We start from the raw sequence: 22199 nt of genomic DNA, 5'->3' as shown, positions 1-22199 counted from the left end.
TTCCTTGACAGGCACGGCTCTGCTGGACACGGGGGTTGCCAGCATCCTTTTAAGAGCCACGGTTTCAGGGTGTGTTTAACTTCGCTCAGAGGCCTGTGGCAAAAAGCCTTGCTCGGAAAGCCTCCTTGAGGCGTTTGGCTTTGTGCTCCCCAGAAAGTGGCAGGACACTCCAGCAAAGACCTCACACTGCCAAGTTCGGAGTCATTTCCTTCTCCCAAGTGCTCGAGGCGGTCTGGAGCAGAGGTTGCACTGGAGGCTCATCCACAGCCCTCAGCAAACTTTCCAATAAACAGGAAAGAGCCGCGGGGAGGCCGACAAGACAGAAATCAGTCCTGCTCTGACCTTTTGTTCTTCCCCTCCCCTTTTGTCTTAAAACTAACAAGGCGTCGCTTGATTTGGTGCTCCGGGAGCTGCCAGATGGAAGTGGAACTCTTTCCTTGGGAGTGCCTGGCGGGGCTCAGTGAGGCTTGAGGCGAGCAGGGAGGCCTGAGGGCTCAGCTCCCCACAGGGCCATGGCTGGGCCCCATTTCCAGCTGAGGACATGCCACCTGCCAGGCCTTACAGTGACACACTGAGGAGAGGACAGTCACCACAGCCACTGCCTGTGAGGGGTTTTGGGTGCAGGGCATTATCTCAGCCCGCTGTCACTTTTTGTTTGGTTTCCTTCCGTGATGTCGCTACTGTGAAGGGGAGGGGAGCCTTTTGTTTATCAGATATTCTCTCTAGCGTTTCACTGTAATCTCCCTGAGTGCCAGAAGGTGGTCAGGAAATCTTCTCCTGTGCTAATGAGGCTTGTCCTGCTTGGAGAGGACAAAGAACTGGGGACTCCATGGCAGGAAGCAGCTCTCTCAAAGCAGATCTCTTCAGAATTGGAAAAGGGCTGGACTTCTCTCTGATCAGTTCCCAGCCCTTCCAGATTCAACTGGCCGCTGAAAATATGAATGGATGAGAAAATGAGTGCTCTGATACAGAATTTGTCCTGGAGATTGGAGGCATGGTATAGAGAAAAGGATAGCCAACTTAAGTTGTATACCCTTAGGTTGTGAACAGGAATTGGAGTGAGGACTCTGCTGCATGCCTGAATTACCAGCTCTCATTTTTCTCCACCTTCTATCCCCACAACTCTTCCCTGTGAGGGTACCTGCCCTGATCCCGTGTTTGAGACACCTTCCAAGCAACACGGGGCCTTGAATCTTTGCCAGGTGGAAGAGGAGCTCTTTCCTCATGCCCTAGGTAAGCTCCTGCCAGGAAGCAGTGTCATAAACCGCAGCTTTCTGCAGCTGTTTTCAGGTTCTGTGATGCTTCATCCGACTTTCTGTAACTCACCTTCAGCACCTGGGTCTGCACCCACAGAGACTCCTGACTTCTCTTTGTCAGCTGGAGTCCCATTGAAACCATTCTGGGAGTTTCCTTCCAAGACTCCTTTCTTTTCCTCCAACCCAAGACCCCAAAGGAGTGCGTGAGGGTTTGGATCCATTACACATCTGCAAGGCGCTTGGCTGCAGAGAGCCACATCATGAGGTTGTTATACTCTGTGTGCCTCAGTGGGGTTGAGGTGGTTAATGACTAACTTGTAAAACTGCTCAGTGCTTGGGTGAACTGAGTAGGTGTTTTCAGAAACAGCTGAGCCAGTTTCCCCTGTCAGGATGGGCTTGGGTGCTGGCCAACTTTCCTGTCACACTCTGTGCTTGCAAAACTTTGTGGGGTTGAGTTTTGGTTTCTGAAACCTGTCAGGCACAACTGAAATGCAAAAGTGGCATTGCTTGATTTTGAAGGGCACTGTAACAACATTCTCTAAGAAGCAGGACTACATTCTGTAAGAAGTAGAACTCAAACTACTACTGTCAAAAATACTACTGAATCCATGACAAACACATTGGTTATACTAGGAGTAGAAGCCCAAATCCATTTGGATGATGGTTATCATACCAAGAGCTCAAGGGTCTGTATGTAGTGTCTGGAAAACTGGGTTTGGGAATTGGGTGGGAGGTCTAAGCCTGACCATTTTGACATTCTGGTTCTTAATAACCTCCACTGTAAATATTCTAGTATATTTAAGCACTTCATATGAAAATCTTTCTAGAAAGGACTGTCCACCAGAGACAAATTTGTTCAGCTGTCACAAAAACACTTGGCAGTTCACGTCTCTGCCTGTTATGGCAACATGTGGCCCAGAGATGGAGAAAGCTCTTCCTAATCCGAGAGGCAGACTGCTTTTCTTTCACTGAACTCATTACCTGGAAACAGTTACAGATGAGTCAATTTTTGTGCACCAGCCCAAATTTGGCTCATGCAATATCGTGACCTGTCCACTGCTCTTGGTGCCCAGACCTTGTCCTCCAGGCTGTTGAACCTGCCACAGCCCCCGGCACTGATATTTCTGCAGAGAGCAGAGACTTCTAGAGCAATTATTTCTCTTACAAAACTGGAAACAGGAGTTTCCACCCACTGATACTATTTATAAGTACACAGCAGTGGCCTTAAACTGGAATCCCTGCGGTTCCTGATGCCAGTTGAAGACTATATGGTTGTTACAGTCCCATTATGGAGCCTGTGGGTGTGAAAGATGCAGCTTATGTTGAGCCATTTCTCTTTTATTCTTATCACACTTAAGCACCTGTGAGTCAGAGGTCTGTCTCTTGCTTTCTTCCCTTCTCTCACTCTCCCTCAGCAGACTGAAATGGGGGGTTTCTGGTGGACCTGGTCATATATATGAAGTGTGGTCATCACAGAAAGATGCATTTATATGGTGTCAGGCTGCTAATTGTCCTGTCCCCTGCACACTTTAGGGGTGGCATCTGTGTGCACATGTGTGAATTGTATATAGTTCTGCTTTTTGCCAGGAGCCTTTGCCAGGGTCAGAAGAAATTTAGCCTACAGATGGAGCAGCCTGTTTCTGGTGTCACTGCATGTGGGGACACACCCCACCATCAGCTCTTTGCAAGCTGCAGAGTTCATGCAGTCACTTGGCACACCAGTGCCACTCAAGGTCTCTGATCAGCATTTCCCTCTACAAAATTTGAGGGTGTGCATTGGACTTTCAATTTTCTCCTCTGCCCTTTTCTGATAAATCCTATCACTCTCTTTTTCAAAGCCACTGGCCTGGAATTTTCAGACAATTATTCACAATGACCTCCGTTCTTTTTCTGTGTATGGCTAGGATGATTTTTCCCACATACCTTAATCTGTGTTTTTGGATACTTACTTTTAACAGTGGCTTCATTGCCTGGTTATTCAGTGTCATCTTCCCACAATTACTCACATTCAGACTTAGATCTGAAAATCTTGGATAACTTTTCATTTTGATCATTGGTCATTTCCCTTTCTAGATGATTATGATTGAAACGAATACCTGAAATTCCAGCCCAAGTTACACACTGTTGGGGAACTTGCCAGAAACTCTTCTTCTGTTACATATGTCAGAATGTACATATATATGAGAAAATATGGAGCCATATGTGTATGTGTGCATTCATACAATCATTTATTCTTCTTTTAACTTCCTATGTTATACTCTGGTATGAGTTTATGATAGTCCATGACAATAATTTCTTCGGAGGCTTTACCAGCTGTCAATGTTTTTCAAAACCCAAGGGTAGTGAAGTCAACCCAACTGCTCTGTCCTTCCTGGCTGGCAATCCTTTCAAAGTATGTGATGGATTTTGAGGTCTGACTTACCGTTATAAAAACTATGTTAGCTTCCATTGATTCATTGATCCATTGAACAATCTATTTACAGAATCATAGACACAGTGTTTAAGAGGGACCTTTGGCAATCTTTAATCCAACCTCTATTCAAAGCAGGCCATATGAAGTGAGGCTAGCACAGACTTTGTGTCACCTACTCTTGAAAACCTCCAAAGGTGGAGTTTCTACCCCCTCTCCAGTTACAGATCCCAAAGCTTTCAGTCTGAGCCTTCTGAGCTGCAACTGGGAACCTCTTCTGCTACCCTTTATAGCTGCCTCTTTCTCTACCCTCTACCACTAGTAACAAGAGTTTGTTTCCATTACTTATGGCTCTTCTTTCAGTAGTTTCAGTTTGGGAGCTCTCCATCCTTGAAGATACTTAAAATTGGAGCAGACAGCTCTGAAGGTGACCCTATTTCAGGCAAGGGTTGGCGTAGGGATCTCCAGAGGTGCCTTCCAACCTAAATTATTCCATGATTTTGCAATTAGGCTGGACTCTAATAGGTTCCTCCACAAGAGACATATTAGGAGGTGTCATCACAAGGTGACATATTAGGAGGTACCATCTACTAAAGCACAATTCTGGCATCCCAGGTATTGTTGGAAATTTTTCAGGCAGGTAGACTTGAGTATCCTTGGCATCTTGGAGCAATGTGAACAAACATTTTGTTCATGTGTTCTGTTAGTGTTTCTGGGATGTGCCTGTCTTGAGCAAGAGGTTGTAAATTGATATTCTGCCACTCTCTTATCTTGGGTTGTCAGTCCATTACTGGATCTGGTGCTTTTTATAATAAAATGGTGTCTGGAAGACAAAGATCATGTCAGCTTTTACCAGCAGGGCATTCTCCTGAAGATAAAAAGCTGGAAAGCATCATGGTGGGGGCAGCAAATCCTATCAGAGCCAGCAGCAAACACTTAAATGCTGAAATAATTCAGCATCTGCTCGGAGCAAGAACTATTCATATGAAAGACACTGATCTGTCACAGAGTTTAAGGCTGGAAGGGATTGTGGTGTTCTTTCAGTCTGACCTCCCACATGGTTCAACCATGCAACAACATTTTGTATCAAGCTCAGGGTTCCCAAATGAGTTTGTACTAAAATTCGTGAATGAAGGACTGAAGGACCCTGTTTTTGGGAGATCATGGTAAGGCTATCCTCACAGCTGGGAAAAATACTGTCTATTTCAGTGCTTTAATTTGGCTTCCACCCTCTGGGATTTGTGTTGGTGGTTTGTTTTGGTTTGCTGGTTCTTGTTTTGGTTTTTTTTATTTTTTTTTTCTGGATTAAGCATTCTTCTACTGGCAGGGGAAGTTTGGTTTCCAAGAAATATATTGACCAGCTTTCTTACCTTTTTAATACCCCTTTAAAGAACCCAGAAGAACTATTTCTGGCTGGGCTGGAGACATTGCAGATAACCTTGACCTTTGCTTGTTTCTGTTAACAGCGATCCTCTGTAAAACAGAGATAATACCTCCCTCTCACAGGTGTTGTCTGTTCAAAAAAAGGACCATTAACATTTCTCAAATGCTACAGTGGGAAGCAAATATTAAGGCACTCAGAGATCAGAGATTGGATAGTGCATTCCCAAACATGGTTTAGTGCAGCAATCTTATCTACTGAAAACTGAGTCTTCTGATTCACTTGGAGATATGAGCTGTATTTTCATATATGGATATTGTTCTGAATAAAAAGGCATAATCTGAAAACAGTTGTGTACATCAATAACTGGATACGCTTGAAAGAGAGAAGGTATTTGGTGAGAGTAGGGGTTAATTGTTTCACTTGTAAGGGACATTGGGACAAGGCATTGCAGACCTTGTTAAGAGTACTTCTCATAGGGAAAGGCTTTTAAAAATGTAAAAACAGAAGCTGGTCTATTTGAGTCAGTTCATCTGTTTACTCTAGATGGGGCTTTTACTTGTAATGGAGCCAGTCGTCTCAGCTATCAGCCACACCATTTACAGTCAAAGGCTAGACCAAAATAGCTCCTGAGTCCTTCTGATTTTCTATTTTTATCAGTGATCTACTTAAATGCTGACTATATCCCACTTAGGATGCTCAGATCAATCTAATTGGCTAAGCATCACTGAGCTGCACGGTGGTGGAGGAGTGGATCACCTCTCTATATTTAAAATGATGTCTACGTGGTGTCCTTGTGGTGAGTGGCTGTGGGCAGGCCTGGCACTGCAGAGTCATGCCTGGGGACTGGGGAAGATGCTCCACTCCAGGACAAGGCTGGTGTCTCCCACACTGTTGCTCTGTGGAGCAAAATGCTACCCAGGGATGAGTCAAGAAAGTGGATGCTCTCCCTCTGCCACCTCCCATGCTGGGGTCACCTCGTCCTCAGAGGTCACCAGGGATGGATTCAGCTTTGCTGGTGATAGGGAATGACTCAGGGGTGTGGGAGTGCTCTCAGCTGTGTCCCAGGGAGCAGGCTCTGCTCTCAGTTCACCTATGGCCCTCTCCTGAAGGCCTCAGGAGGTGCTCCCTGTTGTCCACCATTTTTGGTTATTCATAAGTGATGCAGGTGGCTTTATTTATCTGGTGCTGCAAGCACAGTGCAGAGCTGGTATTTGGGCTTGAGCAGCAGCCCAGAAATCTATCCACATTTCCATACACAGGGACTGAAAGGCAAATGCCCTTGCCTTTCTGCTATCCTGTTGACAAGTTATCATTAGCAGAGCTGTCTCCAAGTCTGTATTGCAGAAATCATTTGTCCTCTGTGGCAAAAACAGATACTGAATCAGAAATATGAGCCTTCTTCCAGATCATTCTGGGGTGAAGGCTTTGGTCATGTGCCTTGTGTAGCTCCTGTAGATCATTTGTAGGTTGACACAGAGTGGTTCAGCATTAACCAGCATTAATCAGTAATTATTTAGCTGATTAGTTTCAGCTAAGCAGAAGTGCAGAAGACATTTGGCCCAGCTATCACAGTGATTCTCTGCACACTTGCCTGTGTAGTGCCAGAGAGTCTCACCTTCTGATTTTCAGATCTTAAATACCATGCAGGAGGAGATTTTTTAGATCCTGCCAGACCCCCCCCCACCTTGTTTATGGGGATAGGTAGACTCTAAAGAAAAGTTATGGAAAAAGAGATTTCCTCTTTATTTTTAAATATAACCAGCTAAGACAGGTGACTCCTGGAATGCCATCATCCTTGGGGAAGGGATTGGGCCAGCTGTGTGTTTGGGAGCTGTTGGGCAGGTCAGGGGGATATTGGGTGCTCACAGCCTTGGCTTTGTTTGGAGATCACGTGCAGAATGTGTAAAGTTACTTAATAAAAACCAAATACCACCACAACAGGACCAAACACAAGAAAGTTCTGGTAGTTTGGTCACAGGTCCCATGTTAAGTCATGACAAAACCAACAAGTTCTTTAATGTTGTTCTGTATTACTTTAATTAATTAAACACTGGGAATTTAATAGCCCAGGTCTCTCCCTGGTTAGTAATTAGAAAAACTGCTGTGGCAGGATCATATGTATCTAGTATCTTTCCCTTCCCTTCCCTTCCCTTCCCTTCCCTTCCCTTCCCTTCCCTTCCCTTCCCTTCCCTTCCCTTCCCTTCCCTTCCCCAACCACCCATCTTGGATTTCATTCAAAAATGTTGTGTTCAGGACAATATTTTGGCTTTGCCAAACCAGAAAATTTTGGATGCCATTGTGGAATATAGGTGTGTTTTGTCTCTTCCTTCTGCTGAGGACAGGCCCTGTGTTTTTGTTACTGGTGTTCTTCCTGTTTAGGGCTTTTCTGGTATTCTATTAGCAATATATCACACAGTATTTTAACTGGCAGTGTTAGTTATGGGCAGTATGCTAACAGATTTTGTCCCAAAAGCTCTGCTTCTGATACATGACAAAAGAAATGCATTAAATGGATAAAACCCCCCAACCCAAGCAGTGTGCAAACTGGACACCCCAGGTGCTTACTGTGCAGCAGTAACTTTCCTGGTGTTATCCTATATGTCATTCCAATGGCATTAGTGTAGGATGGAACACGAATGGAAATTTCAGTTTTATTTGATTATATGATATGGGGGAAACTCATGTGGCATTGCTGCTTTGAATTTAATATCTCAGGCTCAGCTGATAGGGTGTTTCATTGCTCTTCACTGACCTGTCCTGCAGCTGAGGACACAGGAGCTATGAACAGACATTTCTTCTGTCTCTCCTCTCCCAGAAAAAGGAAAAGCATTTGCCAAGGAGATCTGCACTCCAAAAAAAAAAAAAAAAAAAAAAAAAAAGTTTGTGAAGTTATCCTCTCTTTGGGAACAGATTCAGTTTGAGTGTAAGACTTACTTTTAGTGGAGAAGGTACCCCCATGGTTGACTAACCTACCTGAGAGCTGGATAACCTTAACAATTCCTGGAGACTGTGAGTGCACCTCATCAGCAAATTTATTGCATTTTTCTGTCCTTTCCCATGCAGTGGTGCTTGGGTGCCCCTGGCACACCATCTGCTCTGGAGGTCACGGGATGTTCTGGAGGATTGGGTGGTCACCAGGTGAACAGGTTGAAAATAAATAAATAAATGCCTGAGGGGATGTATCAGGTTCAGGTCGCCTTGTGTGTGACAGGGAAGAGCATGGCAGGCAGAATGGACGGGAACAGATTTTGTTTAAATTTAGCAGCAGTGTTGTGGTTGGAAAAGGCTGATGAGAACTTGGCACTTAACTCCTCACCTCGTACTGCTCCTCCCCCCAGTAGGGTTCTCAGCATTGCTGGTGCAGAGCCTGGGCAAACACCCTTTAAATAACCTCTTTCCTCCTGCAGACTGTTTTGCTGAGCTGTTGAGGTTTCTTGGCACCCACAGCAGTGGCCAACATTTTATCCTGTGGAGGGGTGCAAGTCCCACACCAGAAGCAGGTGGACCATAAACTGCTGTGAACCTCCCTGGCAGGCAACCACCATCTGCATTTTTGGGTATGTCCTGTGACTCCTCTCCTATCCCATGGTCCAGGTGGGAGATACATCTGGATAGGCTGATCTCCCATCTCTTGAAGCCAATTGCTCCATGAGGCCACTCTGGAATGCACAGGAGCTGATCCCACCTTCCTGTTCTCCTTGCTCTCTTCCAGCCCTCTCACTGCACAGGGCAGGTGAGATCTGAGCTTGTTGTTGACAGCTGTTTATCTCCTCAGTTCCACTTGCCATGCCAAGCCCCTCTCTCTTCTGGGATATGGTGTCTCCAGGTACCCCCAGTGCAACCTTAGGTCAGGAAAAGCTGGCATGAGATTTTGGCATCTGACAACTTAAGGTCCCCCATGATTACCCCCTCTGTGCAGGTCTGTGAACTTTCCTAACTCAGAGCAAGCAAGAGAGGCCACTGAAAACTGTGCTGCCATCAGCTTCCTGTATGCAGGGGAATTGTGGATTCCCCCAAACTGGTGTTTTGCCAGAATGTTACAGGAGAAATATTACCTTCTCCAAAACTTGGAGAATGCCATGCTTATCTGCATCCCAGGTAGCTGGAAAGCCAGCAAAGAAAAAACCTTATTCCTTATCCATCCTTCCCACCCCAAAAGAAATAGTCCTCTGAGTTTTCCTATGCTGGCACATCATAAACACTAGTAAGGTAATTTTTTTGTAATTACATCCTGAGCTCTGACTTTCCAGAACAAAAATGCCAGTGTTGTCCCTGTCACCAGCTGCAAACCTGCTGAACATGGCACTTGTCCCCAGTCATGGGATGGGGACAGGGCTATGTATTTTGTGTAGTCCTACTGAAAACACATCAGCTCCAGGGGAAAAGAGCAGTGAATTTCACCAGAGAGGAGTGCTGCAGACTCTGTAATCTCATCACAGTTGTTTTCTATGCTGCTATATTTGCTTTATTTTGGGTGACAGAATTAATGACCCCTCAAATGAGTATTTAAAGCTGCCTTTCTTCTTCAGTTTAATTGGAATAAAAAGTCTTTTCAAAAAGTTGTGTGTCCCTGTTTTGTGAAGTAACAACCTGTTTTTCCCCCTGTCCTTCCAGATTACATCCACCAGGCCCAATATTTGTTTTCTGCCACTGGGATTAAATTGCAGAGTATGTTGAGCACCCTGAAGAAAGAACCCTCACTCGGTGTCTGAACTGCTCAGCTCAGGTCAGCAGGGTTTGTGACACAGATGGACCTTGAAATGGACCTTGGATATGTTGCAGGTAACTTAAGATCTTCTTCCAGGAATGGGAGGAGAAAGCTCGGTCTCTCCTTTCTGTGCCAAGGTGAAATCAAAATGGTACACTGAAAAATGAAAATTGAAAAGTGCTTCTGAAGTTTTTGGAAGCCTAATGCTTCCAATAGGAAGGTTTAGGACAGTGTTTTTGTGCATATTGCCATGGCCAGGAACTTTGTCCCCACTGAGGCTGTAGGACTGAACACCAGTAAACTGTGCATTGTAGGGGATGGGAGGAGCTAGGGGTGTTGCTACAGTCCCATTTTTAAGTCCCTTTTCCCTCTCTTCCTCCCTGCACGAGAGAAAAGCCCAGCTGCCTGTCTGGGAAGAAGACCTCTGTCAAAGCACACTCGCTGACAAATGAAAGCCCCCTGTGCTGAGATTATGAGGAACTTTCTGCTCGTGGGAACTTTTAGACAAGGATATATGAGCCTCCCCCTGCTGCCCTGGCAGTGACCCCAGCTCCAATCCCAGCCCTGCAGCACAACCACTGCTGGGGCAGCTCGTGTGTGCTCTTGGCCACAGACCCCAGAGCCCCAAAATGTGAAATGTGAGGACAGAGCTCCGGACATAACCTCTCCTGATGGACATAAAGTGGGAAAAACTGCTGGAGCATCCTTGTAGCATGACCTTTGAGGAGCAACATCACGGAGAAATGCAAGGGTATTGTGGGGAATGGCATTGAGAGCTTCTGGCCATCAGGAAGGAGTGTAAGGAAAGGTGACCACCTTTCAAAAACAGAGCATGTTGCAGCTACCCGTGGTGCTTCCTTGCAAAAGTGATGGGTTATGTGTGTGGGGAGAAAAAACTATTGAAAATAATAGCATAATTGGCTGTCTGGCAGGCTAAAACTTCAGCAGAAGCTGTGATTATACTTGTCACTATCTGTTAACCTTCAAAACAGGTGTTGTGCGTTTGAGGTGCCAAAACGGTGCTCAGGCTGCAATCTGTGTGTGTGACAGGAGCATGGGCTGGAGGAAGGGCTGGGGGTGCTGCCAAATGGGCACAGGGGCAGAAAGGGGATGGTCCTGGGCAGGCAGTGCGTGTGACACAAATGGATTTGGCTGGCGTTGAAAGGGGAGCAGTGCTGGGACCCAGCAGGACATGGCCTCAGCTGATGGCAGACGGTGCTTCAGTGGGGACTCCAGCAAAAGAGCTCTCTTTTTTAGGCTGATTTAACAGTTGAAGGGTTTGGGCCAGGTTTATTAAAGTTCTCAGATGACTGAAATCTGTAATGGTCAGCTGGAGGAACCTTGACTTCTGCCACCATCCTGAATTTTCACTTGGTTTTAGGAATTAGGACTATAATGATTTGTGGCACTCTCGGTCCAGCTCAGTGTCTCGCTTTAATATGTTTGGGTTTGTTTCCTTCTTGTAAGAGCCATAAAAACTGTTAAAATTTTGGGTTTATTAATTTTTTAATAAATTAATTAAAATGCATTGTTTCAGGGAAGTGGAAGAAAAAAAGAAAAAGAAGTATTTTCTTTTTTCTTTCAGGGAGTATTTTCATTATTAACCTCGGGATCTTGCAAAACTGTATTGCTAAGTAAGACAACAAACACTGTAATGCTTGGCATGTGTGGAAGGTGAGTGAACGACATTAAAATGGGAAGATTAGGTAGGGCTCTGTAGAATACCTAAAGAATCTGAAATACAAGACTTTGAAGAAAAATGTCAGGGATGAAGATCAGAAGATTGTAAGGTGCTAATCACTGGCATTTAGCATGGCTTGCAAAGCAAAAAGACTGTCAGCACATTTAAAAATCTCCTCATCTTGTCTAACTTAATGTAATTAACTTTAAAATTCAAACCAAATCAGGGATGAAAATGTGCTGACACCACATGTATGAACAAGATAACTTTGTGTCTGAGTTCCACCATGAGAGTCCTTTCAAAGCAATCTATGTCAGGTTATCTGATTGCTTTTAAAATTAGTATACACCTGTATCATGTCCTTGTCCAGAGTAAGAACAACTCAGAAATATTCTCTTGTGACTGTGCCTGACAGTCATCAAGCAGAAATAGCTGATTGTTGACATAATAACAAGCTTACTCTAATTGTTGATGGAACTCCAGAGTTGGTATTTTTTATTCCTGCTACTGTTTATTAAACAGCTGTGGGTTTGGGCGTGAAGTCGACAGGTGTGGAAAACCTGTTTCTACCATCAGAGTTGGTGCTGCGGGGTATTGTCTCAGTTTGGGGTCTTTTTTTATACTGTATTTTGGAGTATTGCAAATCATAATGCGATAACTGAGCACCCATAAACAGTCTCTTGGCAGCATATCTTGATGATCAGAGATATGGTGCAAATGTGCCTCCTTCCCTCAGGCATTCTCATGCTGTGCACTTCCCACCCTGTTCCTGAAAGTGGGGGAGTTCACACCCAAGGTTATGGCTCAGGGTGACCTGAGCAAAAACTGCTTGTCGTTTCCAAGCAGGACAGAGGTGGCTGTGGTTTGTCAGTCTGAGGAGGACAGTTTTGGTACAAGGGATTTGCAACCCCTGCAAGCCTGGCTCGAATGCTGTTATTTCCCAGCTGGAGGTGGAAGAGCACACACAGCACTTGGAAAGACAGAAAGCTGTCCTTTGCCTCCCTTCGAAAGAGTCAACAGGCACATCTAGAAGTAAGGAGGAATAAATTATTGTAGAGAACTAAAAGCAGAGAGATATCAATGCAAAACTTTGGTTTTACTAATTCTCAAATGGCACTTGCAAAACTCTTGGTGTAGCTGCACCCATCAGACATCAGGATTTGAGAGGACAGAGCTGTGAAGCAGAGAAGTTTACATGAAGCTGAGGAGCTATGTGGTCTTTAAAAGAACATTTGCTTTAAAGCAGCAAAGAATGCCTTCCCTGTGGCTCTAGTGAGGAATTTTATCAGAGAGAAACACAGACTGAAGTATTTCCTTGGAAAAGAGGGCTCTGTTTTCCTGCTGCAAAACATTGGATCAATTTCTCCGAAAACATTAAATGTTAATGGGACTTGTGTGGAATTTAACCTACTGGTAAGAGTGAGTGTCTTCTACAAGAAAATAGTTCCCCAGATCTCTCAGACCACGTTGCTTCCATTTCCACTGACCACAGCAGGAATTTGGGCACTTTGCTGTGCTCCCGTGTCCTAATCTTGGATCTCACCCCCACCCCTCAAATCACAGGCAGTTTTAAAGCAGGTGTGATGGTTCAGAGATCGAAAGTGAGTTTCATCTCCATATGGTAAAAGGGCTGTTGGGAAATGCAGAAAGCTATCAGCAACACGAGCTCCAGTGATTCCCTGAACTCGGTAACCTGCCATTGCACGCTCCATCTGCGACTGGGGAGTATTTCAGAAAGTTCAGGACAAAAAGGGAATTTATCTCTTCACCTCAAGGAATTGATATGCCTTATTTCAGCAAAGAAATGACAGATTAAAAAAAAAAAAAAAAAAAGGAGAAGAAGTGTTTCAGTTATTTATGGAGACCATGCTTCATGCCTGTTTCTGACTTGGGTGGAAATGAGACAGAATTGGCTGTTTCTCTTCCACTTCTTTCACAAATTCCTTATTTCTTTATATCAGAAGTTAATTACTGAAGGCTATGTAAAAATAGAGAGGAAAAGAGTATTTTGCATCAGCTGGATGTCTACAGGTGTTTTGGATTGCACTGCCTTAAATCTTCAAACCATTCTTAAAATATAATACTGACAAAAAAACTATTAGTTCATCACCACAACTAAATAAAAATTTTACAGATTACACTAGTAATTTTAAATTAAAAATTAGGTCAAATTTTACAAGCCCTAATTAGGACCTCCTTCATGGTTCTAAACTTGATAACAAATGTTTTTTCAAAGAAAGTAAATCTGAATTTTGTGTCACATTTTTCTATAAACCCTAAATATTTCTTACCTGGGGAATACTAGGAACATTTGCCAACTTTTCTGGAGATGAGAACAAGTGAAAGCAACAGGTCTTATCTGTCTCTGTCTTTGGCAGTGATTATATCAGCAACTTTTAGATGCTCTGTTTTCCATAAATTGCAAAATATTTAGAGTACCTCCTTGAATTCTTTAGCAGTTAAATCTTGTAAAATTTTTCTGTTATTGCAACCCTTAGTGAGTGCCAGGATGACAGATTTATACTTATTTGATCATTTCCTTTACTGTGTCCAAACATTGCAATAGTATTTGCTTTCTCTCGTGTTTCTGCCACTTCTGGGCCTGAGTTAGTGAAAGCAGCATCCAGAGGAACTTCCTAACCTGCACTTTTAGTAGTCCTGGTGCCACGTATCTGGTTGTTAAAAAGTTAATTCAGTAGTGACTGGTTTTATTCCATTTCAATTATGGCTTGAGCAGAAAATATTAATTCTTTCCTTATGATATGAACTTGTCTGGTTTACTCTTGGGCAGAGAAGGGATGCATTTGTTAAACATTTCTGATTTTCTGCATTATTACTGACTATTCTGGAGCTCTTACTGTTCATGGGCTTTTAGTATTAGTAGGGTTACTCTTGGTCCCAATGGACTCAAACATCTGCTCCTTACTGTCTTTTTTTTTTGTCTGTCTATTTCCTTGCATCCACTTGCTTCCTTATTAATTTTGTATAGCTCCAGGATGTATTTTCAGTGTTTACAACATCTGTTTTCTAAACACCCACCCATTATTATTCTTATTTTGCATCCTTTTCTATTCTAGATTTTTGGAACCATGCTTCCTTGCTTATAGTTTTAGTCTGGTTTTGTTGTTATTTGGTTCTTTTCACATCTAGCTAAATAATTTAAAACTATTCATTGCAGGCATCACATTTATTCTTCAGTCCTTCCTTTCAACTGTCTTGTACTTGATTCAGCTTTGTGAACCTGGCTGTCTTGAAATACCATGTGTTTTTAACTGACTCAGACAGGGATCAAACATAATCATTTCCATCTTAGTTACCGTTAGCTTTTATTTCTTGGTTAGAAAATTGTCATCCATGATTTGTAGAAATTCCAGAGGAGTTACTATGCTAGCAGGAGATTTTGATATATATCGTCCTGAGTCAATTTTCCCATGACAGTCCTGCACCCATGGCAGATAAATGGCTTTTGAGCTGCCCCACCTAATTTTGAGGGTGGTTTAGCATTGAGGCAGGCAGCTGTTATAACCTCATTTTGTACTTTACCCATCTGGACGTGATCAACAAGAAGTCAAAATCATTTGCTGCTGAGCTATCACTGTTACAGAAGAAATTAATGCCAGCCTTGGTCTCTTTTGCACACCTGATGCTCCTCTGGAAGGTTACAGTCACTGCCTCTGCTTCACTTAAAAAAGTAGATAATTTCCCTGGGTTTCATTAGCATGAATTGAAAATAACAGTTTGACAAATATTTTGAGAAATATTTCACAAATGTTGATGAGCATTTTAAATTGCACTTCCAAGGTTATACTTTTGGACATAAAACCTGTGGTTTCCCCACCCTCTCAATAGCTTTAGTTATAACACCTATAAAATGCTTTACCTTTTAATTAAAGTTTTCTTTGAAAAGTTGTGAATGAGGGAGATGTAAGTCAATTGCTTTCACAAGGCTACTTTCTGAACTGTGCTCTGAAAACAGGTTAAGGACAGAAGCAGTGACAAGGACTTCAGAGGTTGAGTCCTAGCTGGTGTCACAATTGTGCTCATCAGCAAAGGCAAAAAGAAACTCTGTAATCAGAAAAAAAAAAAAAAAAGGAAGAAATTAAAGTGATCCAGAACAGGATCCTTTTGCATTCTGCTTTTGCTTATTTGTAAACCAGGCTCTCACCAACATTTTTTGGTTCAGCAGACCTCACATGGAAAAATTCACATCATTTAGTGTCAGTTTTCAGCATTCAAAACAGCTGGTCCAGAAGGAGATACACAGGAGAGGGGTGACATCCTTGGGAGCAGGAGACACTGCTGTCCTCAAGGTGGTGTCTCTCAAGCTCCATGCCCAGGGGCTAAATGTGACTGAAAGACAAATATTGACTTCTGACAGAGTTTGGAGAAATTCATGTGGGTACTTCCAAGAGTTTATGAATTAACCAGAAATGGAGATAAGTCCCAGGCTATCTATTTCATCAGCTAAGAAACTGTTGACTGAAGCCTAGCGTGAGCCAAGTACCTACATGCACTGTGTTTCAAAGAATTAATCATATCTTCAGATGTGGAGCTTGCTAGTTAGTTTAATTACTGTCTTTTGATTTCTTTCAGTAGCTAAATAGCTCCAATGACAATTCATTTTTTTTTAATAAATGAAAGAGAAGCAGGCTTCAAAACAGATAATGAATTTCTTCAACTTGTCTGCAGACTGAAGAGCCATAATTCTGATTGATCAGATATGGTCTGCTTCAGAGAGGCACCAGATGTGGTCCAGATTTTTAATAGATGCTGCTACTGTCAAAATGCATTCGCTCCCTCCTGGTGTAACAAAGTGAAGTCCATCTGTCTGGAGTTGTGCATTTTTTTTAGTGGTAATAACAGTTAACATCAACAATAAGCTTTGTCTCATTAGTATCACATAATCCCTACTACCAAGTCCCCAGTTTCTGGTCTCCATATTATCTGCCATGGAAAAAATAAAGACCACAGCAGGAGCTAAGAAGGTCAGTGCATTCTCAGGGTAATCAGCTGTAGTAAATTCAATTCTGACAAGACAAGGCTTGCAAATGTCTGGGGAATTAAGGGATCATCTATAATTTCATATGTTGAGTGGGAAAGTGTCCTTCCAAACATTTATTAATTACAGATGGGGGTGCTTATGGTGCTCATCCTTGGAGAAATTTCTTCTGAAGCAAAGAAAGAAAAACAGATTTAACTGTTTGCTGCTATTTCTAAAGAAAAGCTACTGATCTTCCCACTTGGCCTTGCAATGCTTTCAGTCAGTATTCTTCCTCTCCTAGTTTTTATTGCTCTGTCTTAGCAGCAGATGCCTGTCACCCCTTATGAAACCTTTTGCATTAAGGGTTCCCACTGTAATCAATGGAGGAACTTGCCTTGGCTTTAGTGGGACCCAGCGCCCTCTCTCCAGGGCTTGCACTGCTTAAAAACTAACAAGTAAAGAGCAACAGACAAAAGAGCTTCACATTTAGAACTGAACTTTTCACTTGAAGGTCTTGGAGCACTTTGGAAAACTTAATTACTCCCCTTTGAGGTGTGTGTTGTTCTTTCTGTTTTATAGATGAGGAAATTAAAGCACAGGGAGGTCAGAAACTAACATTTTCCAACTGAAGGTAAGCGCTTACATCCACACCTTCCTTCCTCAAGAGGAAGTCCTCAACACTTTCACACTCCTTTTTGCGTCTGTTTTTTGAGATTGAGGGCTAAATCTTAGCCAAGAGCTCTCTGAAAATCACCTGAGTTGCTAACAAGGCCATTAAATTGTCTTAAAAATAAGATATGTAAAGTGTGTAGCTCATTTTCCCTAGTGAAACCAAGACTGAGGAGGAGAAATGAACACAAAATTCTGGGAGGAGAAGAACAATTTCAGTAAAAGAATAAACTTGCCATGAGAACAGATTGATCTCAGTTAAATAAGCATGGATCGAAAATTAGGTGGAGGTTTGTAATAATTAGAGAAGTGAGGTCTGGGGACAAATGGGGAGCTTGGGGGTGAATAATGTCGCTCAGGTTCAGATGAAGTTGGATCAGAATCTAAGAGGGATGAAGGGATGCTGTTCCAGCACTTCCAAGAGACTGGAATTGGTGGTCCAGCGTGTGGCTCCATGTTGTGTTCACATTGTGGCAAACCAGTCTTTTAACCCACACATAAATGCCAGGACAAACTGTTCTTCCTCCTTGTAGGGGCCCCTGGGTATTTCTTCTTTAGGATTTAGGTCATTTGGGTAGGAAAATGCTATTGGTGCCACAGAAAGAAAATGAATACCTGGTGACATCAAATGCTGCTCTCCCTTTAGACCTGCAGTTCCTCGTATGCCAGATTGCAGCTATTGTATGAAGAATTTTCAGTTCCTTTTTGTGCCTGGCGGCTGATTGAAAGTTCATATTATTTATGGCAGAAAACAGCAGTGTACTTTTGAGCCTGAGGAAGCTGGGAAAGTGCAGTGGGTGTCAATCAATTAAGCTATTCAACTTATTTATGAAACAGGACAAAACAATGTCTAGGATATGAATTCCCATCTCAATGGGATCCCCCCTGATATAAAATGTCAGAGCTGAAAAAGGGTCAGCTCATGACCCTTGAATATTCTTTTAAACTATTTGCAAATCAATACCTCTTCTCTGGGTTTGTTCAGGGACCATCGTTCCCTTTTATTATAAGTCACGGAGCATAGACTGCTTATCAGGGAGTATGGAGACAGATCACTGCACTAAAGCAGCAGCTGGCTTTGGAGACTGGGCCTGACTCTCATTGCTGGGGGAGGCTCACTTCACTCTACTCTGGTAGCGTAAAGGGTTTTAAAGTGAGCATAATTATGGTTTTTGCTGACTCTCAGGCTCCTTAATATCTGTTGGAAGAGCAAAGAAGTCCTTTGCCATGCATGCACTTGGACTTGTCTCCTTCTTACCAGTGCCTATATCTGCCAGGAACTTAATCTGCCATTTTCTCTTCCAAGTTTTTGTGTCAGGAGGACCCTGTGCCCTTGGGTTTTAGAGCTGCAGTCCCAAATTGTCTCCCTCTCTCTCAGCAATAACCTGTTGTACAGGTAGGGCTTGAGCAGACAGATGGCCTGATCCTCAGCTGAGCATCTGGCCTTTTAAGCTCTCTAAAAAGGCATCATCTTTACAAATCCCAGTCTTAATCTCATTGCCCACTGTGTGACCCATGGGGGTTTCAGATCAGTGCCAAAGAGGGGAAGAAGAGGAGGGCAGCTGGAGGATCTGTGGAGCCAGGGGAAGGGAGGTGCCTGCAGGGCAAATCTCCGAGCTGAGTGTTGGGGATGTGACCATTTCTCACCATGAAGAGCTGGAGAAGGTCAACAGTCCTGGCTACCTCAAGCTCTCCTGCAAGGATGATGTGCACAAAATGAATCCCTGAAATAGTTGGTCCAGGTCTTTGAACAGGTTTGTCTAAGGGACCTCCCATTGCCTCTTCTCGTGGCATCTTCTTCCTCCATGCCAAAACATGGCATCAGCCCAAAGCCTTTCAACAGCATTTGGGCAAGCTCAAGTGCAGATAGGTGAACTGAGGATAAAACAACAGAGGAAATGCCCAGCTGGGGTTTATCAATAAGAAAACAGCTTTTTGCCAAAGGGAGATGAGGAAGACAGCAGTTTGCCAGAAACTGAGTTGTTCATGTCAATGATTCCATCTCCTAACAGCATGCCATTCCTCATGGGAAATCAGCAAATGCAGCTTTTGTCTAGAAGGCCAGCAGTGTGGTATATCCATGTGTGGTTTATCCTGTGAAAGAGGGACACTTCCTCTCACTTTGCCTGTTATAGAATGAACCTTGAGGCAAATTTTTGATTGTGTTAATATAATAGCATGTGAAAAGGGAAAGAATTTCCAAGAAGTTGAACTTGCATAGTACTGAGTGACCTGAAAATGGTCAGCTATGGACTGGTTTTGAGGTAGATCAGGTCCAAATATAAAATAATTTAGAGCAGACTTGGATCAGATTGTTTAGAATTAAAGACATTAAATTGACCACTTGAGTTCCCTGAGGTTTTCCCCTGCAAAATTCAGATTAATTCCTTAAAAAATGAATAACAGCAAATGCATTAAGTGCTTCATGGTAACTAAGCATAGAAATGGTCCCCTTCTGTTTTTCAAATCTAAAATATTTTAATGTATTTTTGAAAGATCAAAGACTTTTGAAAGTAATGTTTTTTAATTCAACCCATTTTAGTACCTGAAAAAGGTGAATGATATTTTCAGTTTGCGCTTCTGGAAAAAAGTGTATCAGTGAAAGTCTCCCCTTTGTCTATGAAAGAAAACTTGGACACTACTTCATCTGCAAGTTTGTTTGTACTCAGTAATTACAGTGCAGGCCTGTCATGATGGATGGTAGGAAATGTGAAACAAAAGCCCCCAAAGAATCTGAATCTCTTGTTGTTTGGAATTTTTTAAACAGGATTTTCCTTTAATTAGTGAATCTTGGAGAAATTGCTGTTCACTTGGATCTAAGATGTGCAGTGAAATTCTACATCAACCCAACAGGGTCAAAAGGAAAATGGACCTGTAGGCATGAGCAGGACTGTAACACCAGTTTTTTTCCATTTATTGTAGACAGTCAATCTTTGACTTTAAGCTAATAATTCCAAATCTTTGTTCCAGGCTTCCACCTAGAAGAGTTATTTTGGGCCATTCTTACCTTTAAATGCATATAGAGTTCTGTAAAATACCATTCAAAAGGACTATTCACAGATACAGTTTAACTCTGATATGCCTAGGTCGGTGCTACAAGCAAAATAATCAACCAGAATTGTTCAGGATCAAAATAAGAAACAAGCAGTTCATTAGCAATGATTTCACAATTAAGGTAAAGACAGCAAGTCCAAGAACAAGAAAGGAATATCTAAGTTCTGTTTATATGCATGTAAGCAATATCTTTAATATGACATTCACTGGAAAACTTTCTTGATCTGTCATTGAAAAGTGAAACAAAATTGGGTGAAAACCTCTTGAATACTGGAATATGAATACAAAAAAGGAAATTTCTAGTCAGCCTAAGGTTTGTTATTAATAGACACTTGCCACACAATACTTCTTAGAAATAGATTAGGAGTTGAAAGTTCACCATGATGTAGCTATAAAAAAAAAAAAAGAAAAAGCTGATGAATGGCAGTTGTTTCCATCTAAATAAAGAGTAACTAACCAAGGAACCATCTGTCGGTGTATGATTACCAACTTTCTTTTTGTCTTTCAAAGCAGCCTGAGAAATCAAGGGCACTGGGAGTAGAGGGGAGAGCACACACACGCTGCAGGCTTGCCAGCAGCCAGCCCCAGAGGGTCCAATCTGATCCTTGCCTTTTTCTCTTGGTGCACTGATTTCACACTGCTGGTTTTCATCTGGTGTGCCTCTACGTTTCAAATACACGCTACGCACTAACAGGACTATTCTGCAGTAAACGCGGCTAATTTTGGTATAGTTGAGAGCTGAAAAGTAAAACTTTTCTAAGAGGAGAAAATCCCAAAGTCCCCTCTCTCAGTTTGTGAAACCAACAGAATAATATTAATTCATTTTTCCCCCTGTTATTGAATAGCAAAAAGCCTCGAATACCCTGAGAAAGCATATTCTTAATGGTTTTCTTAAGGCTGAATGCCCTACTAGCAGTAAGAAAGACAAAGCAGTAAGATCTAAGGCCTTTTAGTCTCTAAAAAACTGCATAGGTTTTTATGCTGGAAAAATGAGGGATTTATTCCCTTTTTGGGTCACATGAGTTCAGGGTCAATGTACAATTTCTCTTTTTGTTTCTATTCCAATGACCACCTATTTTGGGGTGCTTTATTCCCCCAAACCCCATCTGACTCTGATCAAACTCGCCGCATCTGGCTCTTTGTTGCCACAGGCACTTTGCAGAGTCTGCACCCACTGCCTGCACAAAACCCAGCGCCCACAAACCACCCTTCCTTTGTGAAGGAACACTGATGGACACCAGGAGATTTGCCAGTGAAAGCCTGCTCCCATCCTAGCCAAAATTAAATTTTTTGTGCTATATTTTCACAAATCCCCTGCCCCTGCCCATGACTCCATTCCTTGCCCTCCCTCAACTCGTCCAGCCGTTCTCACGCCCCAAGTACCCTTGCCTCAGGCTCAGCCCTCTCAGCTTCTCTCCCTGCTGCATTTCCCCTTGTCCCCAGTCCTTAATCCATGCTTCCCACCTCTGACCCAGTGGTTGGGAGCAGGTGGAATGGCAGGTGATAGTATAAATATTTATGTCAGGAAGTCTGAGCTTGGAAATGTTTCCTGGCAGAGTTGTCACACGCAGAAAAAAATGATAAAAAAAAAATCCAATCCCAAAATATATCTACAAATCCATAAAGAGGCATATTTCCTTTGCATGGCCACCAAAACAAAGAGTCCCTCTGAATAATCAATAGTAAACCCCAGGAGCATGAAATTCAACAGACCTGAAGTTGCCAGGATCAGCTACTCATTGCAGTTCTACAATGGGAAGCCAGACAGCAATTACTTATCCTACAACCACATGAGCAAAGCAACTATTTATATGTACATCTTGTCAGTTCAATATGTTGGTTTCTGACTCTTGTCGAGTATAAATGGGAACATTGCCACCAGAACTTCCATTTCTTTTACATAATATACTGATTTACATCATAATATACATTTACCAGCCAGTCCAGCATCTAGGTGCCAGTGAATATCCTATGACCAGAGATTTAAGCAAATAAAACAATTTGCAAGCATCTCTAATAAGCACCCTCCCACTGCATGCCTGGGAATCCTTTCAGA

At 42.8% G+C, this 22199-nt stretch overlaps 1 long non-coding RNA gene across 1 annotated transcript; it reads right to left on the bottom strand.

Moving 5' to 3' along the window:
* Positions 1–12331: 12331 nt before the first annotated feature.
* Positions 12332–15850, bottom strand: LOC146438703 (uncharacterized). Its single transcript, XR_014851900.1, has 3 exons — positions 15605–15850; positions 15320–15504; positions 12332–12465 (listed from the first exon to the last, which is right to left on the bottom strand). It is a non-coding gene; the product is annotated as an uncharacterized LOC146438703 (long non-coding RNA).
* Between the last annotated feature and the right edge of the window lie 6349 nt (positions 15851–22199).

Source organism: Lichenostomus cassidix, chromosome 4, assembly GCF_008360975.1.
Source record: "Lichenostomus cassidix isolate B80296 chromosome 4, HeHo_3.0, whole genome shotgun sequence".
In the NCBI taxonomy this organism is placed as follows: Eukaryota; Metazoa; Chordata; class Aves; order Passeriformes; family Meliphagidae; genus Lichenostomus; species Lichenostomus cassidix.
This window is presented reverse-complemented; position numbering and strand designations above follow the sequence as displayed.